The sequence below is a fragment of the Panthera tigris genome, chromosome D1 (genome assembly GCF_018350195.1).
Source record: "Panthera tigris isolate Pti1 chromosome D1, P.tigris_Pti1_mat1.1, whole genome shotgun sequence".
In the NCBI taxonomy this organism is placed as follows: Eukaryota; Metazoa; Chordata; class Mammalia; order Carnivora; family Felidae; genus Panthera; species Panthera tigris.
The window spans coordinates 12537858-12546569 of record NC_056669.1 but is presented as its reverse complement, the minus strand read 5'-3'; the positions used below and the strand labels follow the sequence as shown (position 1 = coordinate 12546569).

General features: G+C 37.4%; 1 long non-coding RNA gene across 2 annotated transcripts; it reads left to right on the top strand.

Moving 5' to 3' along the window:
• The first annotated feature begins 588 nt into the window (after positions 1-588).
• LOC122231361 lies at positions 589-7692 on the top strand. Of its 2 annotated transcripts, XR_006208565.1 has the most exons (4): positions 589-1097; positions 3700-3835; positions 4945-5068; positions 7557-7692. It is a non-coding gene; the product is annotated as an uncharacterized LOC122231361 (long non-coding RNA). The 2 variants fall into 2 exon arrangements; XR_006208564.1 differs by lacking the exon at positions 7557-7692 and having other exon boundaries at positions 4945-5232.
• The last annotated feature ends 1020 nt before the right edge of the window (positions 7693-8712 follow it).

The following is an 8712-nucleotide window of genomic DNA, read 5'->3' as shown; positions in this document are numbered from 1 at the left end:
AATTCTGACCTGCTAAAGTAGTATAAACAAAGTATATAATGTTATGTAATGCACAATGATGGCATGATGGTGATGGAGGTGACAAGTAGAGTTAGAGAAGGCCTCTCAGGGGAAAGCACTTCAAGTAAGATCAAAATACTGGAAATGAGGCATCCATGAGAGAAAGTAGGGACAGAAAAAATGACAATTGCAAAACCCAAGAGACATAATGGAGCTGGGTTTATTTAAGGAACAGGGATCATTATGCCTGGAATATTGGAAATGCAGGAAATATGGAGGGAGAAGTTACAGAGGAAAGCAGGAACCCAATCATGTATGGCCTCTGTAGCCTTTGGCAAGGAGTTTGAATTTTATCCTGATTACAATTGGAAGGCAGTAGAGGGATGGAAAAATAGAAAGAAGGAGCAATAGAGCAAGAAAAGAGAATGTAAGGGAGGGAAGGACTGGTTACCTTAACTCGGGCATTACCATAGACTGTTCCAGTTGCTAAGGTCAGAATGAACAAGAGTTGTGAAACCATGGAAACCTGGAACAGCATGTGTTGTTTTCTATTAATAAAGTGATTTTCCACAATCACTCTTCAAGTGAAGGAAGAATGGAGAAGAGGGCATGTTAAAGGGCAGATTTTTAAAGAGAACACACAGAGGGCTATAATTTTAGAACAGAGACTAAAAATTAGAATGAGACCTAGAGATTTCTTTTAAGAAAAGAAAGAGAAATATGTTTGTAACATATAAATCCTAAGAGAAATGTAAGCTCAGATAGGGCAATACATTCAGAACAGCTCTCAGAAGTTTGCACTTTTGGTTCTTCCAAAAACTGAATCATCATAAACATAGAAGTAACTGTTGCTATGTCTCCTTGACATTAGATGTGGTCATTTCCTGTCTGAGATGATTGCCAAGTATGTACCCAGAAATGCAAGTTGGTCTTCCAACGGGATGAAAAGGTAAAAATGGCACCCAGCCTTTTAGATAGAATGAATTGTTACACATGGAAAACTACTCCTGAAAGAAACAAAGAGGTGAATATTTCCAAGGGAAACCATTATCAAGGGGCAAGGGTGTTAAAGAATATACTGAGAAGAAACTGAGAAGGTAAGCATTTTTTAATTACATATATGGGGACCTTTCCAAGGAAAATGTTTCAAAAACTGGTATTTTCTAAGTACCACTTAGTGCTGAATTCCTGTAGTTAGACTCTTTCGTTGTTGTGTAAGTTTGGATCCAATTAGAAGGTAGAAACAATACAGTGAACTAAACTGAGGAAGTCCCATCTAGAGAATTATCAAACTCTGGTAAAGGAGTGACTGTAACATATAAGGAAATCATATGGTACTCTTAGAGGGAGGGAATCCAAGGAAAGAGCAACTTGGAAGGGAGCCTCCCATGGCTGAGGGTCAGACCTTGTTGGTGAAAGTAACAGAGATTGTTGGTTTTCCCAGACCACAGTTCATGGGCTGTTGCTAGGCAAGCAGAAAACACCTTCTGTATGTTTTCTGGGTACAGGTGATGGTGGGCAGGGTGCAGGTGAGTGGCAAGCAGAGGCATGGGCATGCAGAGCAGGTGGGGATCTGGAACACAGGGAAACTGTGCAGGAGACCTGCAGAAGTAATCAGTGCCCAGACAAGGAGGAGGTCTTTGGAGAGAGGAAGCTTTGTGGCATCATTTTCTGTGTAGGAAAGGCCAGGGTAGATTATCACTAGTTCAGAACAAGTCTGCAAGGCAATCAAATGATGGATAGGTTCTGGGAGCAAGCCTGGGGAAGAGCTCCACCAGATGGTCCCACACCCAAAACACCAACCCACTGCGTAGCCACTGGAAATAGCAGGATAGCACCTTCCTCCTCTAATGTCTTTCCAGTGCCCTCTCTTGAGAAAGCTAAACAATGTGCTCATTGTACAGGAGGCATGCTTGAGAGAATTCTGTCCATTATTGCAGAGAGTATATTGAAGGGAATGTTTGGACATGAGAGAAAATAAATTGATAACTGTTACAGTCTTTAGTGTATTCCTTTTTTTCCTTAGGAAAGAAGACCATGCTCTAATAATACTTCGCATCTTTAAAAAAATGAACAAAAATTTTAAAATCTATATATATAAATATACACATGTATTTGTATGTGTATATCCATCCCTGCAATTACATTTCTCTTCAGTTACCATCACACATCTCTCCTCTTTGAACAAAGCCTGCTTCAAAATGTGATTGTTTATTCACTGTCCTCATGACTCATACTCTCTGTTACAACACATTCCATGTTGGCTTATGTTCTACACTGCTCGTCTTAAGGTCACCTTTGTGCTGTCAAATATAATGGCCACTTGTCTGTGTTCATACCATTGAAACTCTTGGTAGCATTCAAGTTGAATATACCTTCTTTATTCAGACCCTCGCTTTCCTTTGTGTAACATGATTTTCTGTGTTTTCTGCCTGCCTGCCTAGAGACTTTTTCCCCCTCTCGACCTCTACTACTTGGCCTCTAAATTTGGAATACCCTGGAGTTCCATCCCCTTCACTGCTTTTCCCTATCTACACTTTCATTCTGGGTAATATCCACTCTGTGGTTTACATACTGCCTAAAATTTCAATGACTTCTAAATATTCGTCTCCAACTCTGATCTCTTGATTGAGTTTAGGAATTGCATAACCAGTTGCCTACTTAACTCTATTATCTAGGAAGCATCTCAAACTCACCATGATCAAAGTAGAATTATTGATTTATATCCCAAAACACATTTGTCCGAGTCTTCTCCAATTCACAAAATGTTAGCAAGACTCATATAATAGTCAGAAGCTATTCTTTATTCATCCATTTCTCTCACCTCAAAATCCTGTCATATTTTTTTAAATGTAGATAATCTATCTCTTCTCTACTTTCATTGCTATCATCCTGGCTCAGGCCACCTCTCTCCTGGAGTTAGGCAACAACTGGTCTTTCTCCTTATAATCTTGAAACTTCTTCAAGGCATTCTCTACACAGCAGTCAGATTGATTTTTTGAAACTGTAAATTGTGTTATTTCACTCCCTTAGATAAAATCTTTCAATGGATTCTAAATCCAGCCGCAGGGCAAGTGTCTCCTAAGAGATAATTTTTCCTGACCACACAAACTAGATGTAGGTCCCTCTGTCTATCGGTTATATTATCATGTTCCCTTTTTATGTGACTATCACTATCTAAGATGATCTTATTAAGTTAGGTTTATATGTGATTTTTACCTGTTCTACTCAATGCTAGATTCTAAGCTCCCTGACTATAAAGGCCTTGTGTTGCTCACTAGATGTTTTGTCCACAGCATCTAGAAAACACCCAGACTATATTGGTTCAATCTGTATGTGTTGAATAAAATAAAGACTCCTTTTACATTTGTCAGGGAGGAAGCTGGATGCCACAGTGACTAATAGTCACTTATTAGCTAATAGCTAATAATTATACAGCTATTTATAGAATGGCATGTTATAAAGACATGTTCTCTTTCAGGAGGATATATCTAGATATTCCAGAAAGACTCCAAGATCCATCAAGTCTGCAAAAGCCCATGAGATGTGTATTATGAAATACTGTCAGGTTGTGAGTCAGAAATTTCAAATTTAGGAACAAAGGTTGTATTTTTCATGACTACCTATTGGTGACTGAAGCTTTAAAAGAGAAAGAAAAATATGAACATATGTTAACAGTTGTACCTTTGTGTTTGCCAGGAAAGATTTGCTCTTTTGGAACATGAACAATGATAATGCTCCAAGTGTCTCCTGGAAAAGGTTTGGCACACTTAGGAAAATAAGGAAGAATAAGATTTGGTCTCTGCCAGAAAGTATATGTAATCCAACTAAAGAGGTAAACTTGTATGGAAATAACTAAGAAATGAAACCAAGGATCTGCCAGCATAGCCTAAACTTCTATATCTCACACTAAATTAGCCTCTAAAAGTATCTCTTAAATGGGTTTCCCACTTCCAGAACTAGGTAAGGATCATATTAAATATATGTTCCTGCCTTAAACCCATCGTCCAAACTGTTCCTTTTTAATGGAAAGAAATTCCTTCATAGCATTCTCTAATTAAAGAGAACCATCAAACTCAGATCTATATAGGCATACTCAACCACTCCTTTCCTGTGCACTCATAGCACTATTTTCATATGGCTATGATGTTATATATTAGAAATAATTCTGTATGTGTCTGATAACATAGATAACACTGAAACTAAATTATATATTTCATGAGAGCAGGGAATATACCTTTATCATTTATAAACAATGCCTGACCTTTGGTGCTCAGAGACCATGCTTGGATTCCTAGTTATTTCCAAGTTTTCAACTGAGGGCATGCAATACATGTTTGGGACTAAATGAATGAATGCATGAATGAATGAACAACTCATGACTCATGTGAGGAATAGAACAAAGTTTCAGATAAAGCTTCCCTAAACAAAGAATTAATGGTAGGAAATAGGACTCCCTCTCTTAGCTGCCTTCATCTGTATTGCCTCTTGTACTGCACATCTGTTGTTTCTTTCCTGACCAGTACTCCTCCTTCTAGTAACAGAGCCCCTGTTTTCCTAGAGAACTGCATTTACTCCACTTTATATCATACCAGTGGAACTCTCAAACATGTGGTTCTCCCTCTTTTTGAATCCTACTCATCCATCAAAGCACTCTACCACTGCATAAGTGATTGGTCCCAATTGAGTCCATCAGAGTTCTTATTTGTGTTTTTTTCTGTGACACATAAATTCTGGAAGGATGTGGGCCCCTCTCATTGTGAAAGTTGAACACTGAAGCCCATGTGTGGCTTAAGCTTCTTGGGACTACAGTGTGAAATGAATCAGTCTGAGAATGGATTTAAGGAAAGAGAGGACAGGAGAGCCTAGAGGCTTAGAGAACTTGCTTACCTTATTTGAACCCCTGGATGACTCATTAAGTTCCCTTTTTTCTTTTTCCTTTAGCTGTCATGGAAACTACTAGCATGAGTTGGAAACTACAATTGAAAGAGTCCTGGATAGTGTGTTCCTGTAAGATCAACTTGCCTCTGGAGAGCAATAATAAAAGACTGCAGATGCAGTTGTTCAGGTCATTACAAACTCTAGGAAATTAACAGAATTAAACAGGCCGAGGATCTATGATTGATACCAAAGAGAATTTTCTGGATACCCTGATGGAAAACAGTTGAAATAATAGTATTTCTATCTTTTGCTATGAATCTTCTTAAGATAAAGTGGACACACAGAGTTTGTATGGAGACTGAATGATTTTATTTCACGTTTCTCCTCAGTGAAAGAAACAGATTAAAGGAACTACCAAAAACCCTAAGAAGTTTGTACTCTTAATATCCCATCTTACTGATCACTAAATTCTGCCTACAGAGTAGAAAGTTAAGAACCTGTCCAAGATTCTCAACCCAGTCTAGGAGAAACTTTTATCAGATATTATACAAACAGGATCTAGTGATAAAAGATAAACAAGTGACTCACAATATAAAGAGATAACAAGATACTAACAGAAAGTAGGAAGCTGACAATAAATAAGAAAAACTGTCGAACTTACTCAAAATGGTGGACTTGGCACATGCTGTAGCCTTCCCTCTAAAATAAGTCCACAGAAATGTCTGGAAGGAGATTTATAAAACTTCCTTACCATGCCAGAAAACAAGAAGAATTTCTTTCAACAGAGTGTGAGAAAATCCAAAGACTGAAATCAAAAGAGAGGAGATTAAACTAGAAAACTACAGTCCAAAATGAATTCAGGACTGGATTGCCACAAAAGTTTCATATACTTGGCTCAGGAGAGAGCCCTGAGAAGATTGTAGTCTATTAAGTGTGCAATAGCATTATATCTAAAAAATAATGTTTAAACCTTAGCTTAAAAATAATTTATTGCTGGGGCACCTGGGTGGCTCAGTCGGTTAAGCACCCAACTTTGACTCAGGTCATGATCTCACAGTTTGTGAGTTTAAGCCCCATATCAGGCTCTCTGCTGTCAGTACTGAGCCTGCTTCAGATCCTCTGTCCCCCTCTCTCTGTGCCCCTCATCTGCTCTCTCTGTCTCAAAAATAAACATTTAAAAAATAATCTATTGGTAATTTTTCAATGTATCATAATCATTGCTCATAGATCACCATAACAAATATGTTTGAAATAGTGCAAGAATTAGCAAAATGTGACTGACACAATGTGAGCAAATGCTGTTGAAAAAAATGGCATCAATAGATCGTTCAATGCAGGGTTGCCACAAACTTTCAATGTTGTTGTAAAACAAAACAACAAAAATGCAGTATCTGCAAAGCACGATTAAGTGAAACAGAATAAAATAAGGTATGTCTATACAGGGAAGCTACTAGTAGATCTTACATTCAAAGATGAATACGTAACCAAAATTACCAATCATTTGAAAAAGGTGAATACTTGAAAGAAAAGACATCAAGCACAACACAGAGAAGAGATTTGCACATTCAGGAAACCGTATAATTCATTTCTGGAGTGACCTGAGAAGATGTTGCAGCCATGCTTAAAGTTAGCTAGATGTTTTGCTAAACTAAACATAAGATAGATGAAATAAAAAAAACTTGAGGGACACACTGAAAATCGAAATGAAAACCATACACTGGTAAGGTGAAATATTAACTCAGTAATTCCTCCAGAATATAGAATACAAGGAAAATGAGATCAAAATTGTGAAAGGAAAGTTAGTAGATATTAGTTCTCAGATGTAAAGGGTCATGAGCCATTAAAACTACCAAGAAAGATAAGATAAAAGATTTGCATAAATTTCATAAAACCAAGGATGAAGAGAAAATTTTAAAAAGTTCCAGAAGGATATTAACATTGATATCTGATATCTCATCAGTCACATTAGATGCGAGAAGAAAATAGAACAGCATCTTCAAAGATACAAGACAAATATTTTTCATCTTTTCATCCTATACCAGATAGACTTAACTATTTGTGGATGCAAAGCAAAAACCTATTCAGTGTTGTGTTGGCCCTTTCCAAAAGCACTAAAAAATTTACAAGAAGAGAAATCAATTTAGTAGATAGGAGTAGATTTTTAGAAGTAATATCGGTTAGAGAAGCCAGTTACAAAACAATATTGCTATAATTGAGAACTATTATATGTAAAACTTAAGCATAAATATTAGTACAGGTGGTAATGACAGTAGTGGACAATAATTGCTGAGCTTAAACTAAGTACAAAACACTGTTCTAAATACCGTGTAAGTATTCATTTAATCTTCCTAACAATCCTGTCAGCTATATACCTATAAACCGATAATCCTGAGGCACAGAAAAGTTGAATAACTTGCCATTTGTCACAGAGCTAGTAGGTGATAGAGCCAGGATGTGAACCTAAAAATAACATTGAGATTCCAGATGATATTAAATGTATACTGAATTATGTACCCCCACCAATTCATGTTGAATTCATGAATTCATGTTGAAGTCCCAAGCCCCAGGACTTCAGAATATAACCGTATTTGGAAATAATGTCTTTAAAGAGGTTATTAAGTTACAGTCAGGCACTTTGGGTAGGACCCTAATCCAGTAGCTCTGCTCCCTCATAGGAAAAGGAAGAGACACCAGGGAGGCACATGCACAGAAGAAAGACCATGTGAGGACACAGCAAGAAGGTGACAATCTGCAAGCCAAGGATAGGGGCCTCAGAAGATCTTGGACTTGGAGCCGCCAGAACTGTGAGAAAATAAATTTCTGTTGCTTACCCTGCTCAGTATGTAGCATTTTGTTATGGAAGTTCCAGCAAACTAATACTGGTTTGAGTGCTAACAATATAGCAATAGGAAATTTTTATGTGCTATCTAGATGTGTCTTTTAAAGTATAAATTTAAGCCTATCGGTTTTTTTAAATTAAGAACAGCTCATAAAGAAGTATCTAATTTTAAGCCAGAAGAGGAAAAAATCTAACAAAGGAAATACATAAATGTTTTAAAGGAAACAATAATAAAGAAACCAAGCAAAACTTGGAAATTGGGTTTACAAAATAATGTAGAAATAAGTCTGCAGTGATCATATTATATATAAAAGAGTAAAATTCCTAGTTAAAAGACAGTTCAGGTTAGGGGGCCTGGGTGGCTCAGTTGGTTAAGCATCTGACTTCGGCTCAGGTCATGATCTCACAGTCCATGAGTTCAAGGCCTGCGTCAGGCTCTGTGCTAACAGCTCAGAGCCTGGAGCCTGGTTTGGATTCTGTGTCTGCCTCACTCTCTGCCCCTTCTCTGCTCATGCTCTGTGTCTCTCTGTCTCAAAAATAAATAATAAAACATTAAAAAAAAGTTGAAGTTAAAAGAAAATTAAGCATGTACTTAACACGCATCCCAGGAATTTCCCTTCTGGACATTTATCCCAGAGAAAGCAAGATTTATGTTGACCTAAAAACCTGTTCACAATTGTTGATATCAGCATTATTTGCCATACCCCAAACTTGGAAACAAATGTTCCTCAATAGGTGAATGGTCATGCGAACTGGGTACATCCATACAATAGAATGCTATTGGCAACACAAAAGAGCAAACTATTGGTAGGTGCAACAGCGTGGATGGATCTCTATGCTATATGCTAAGTGAAAAAGCCAATCTCAAAACACCATGTATAATTCCATTCATATAACATCCTTGAAATGACACAATTATAGAGACAGAATAGATTTGTGATTACCAGAAGTTAGGAATGGTACGGGAGAAGGAGGGTGTGACTACAAAAGGG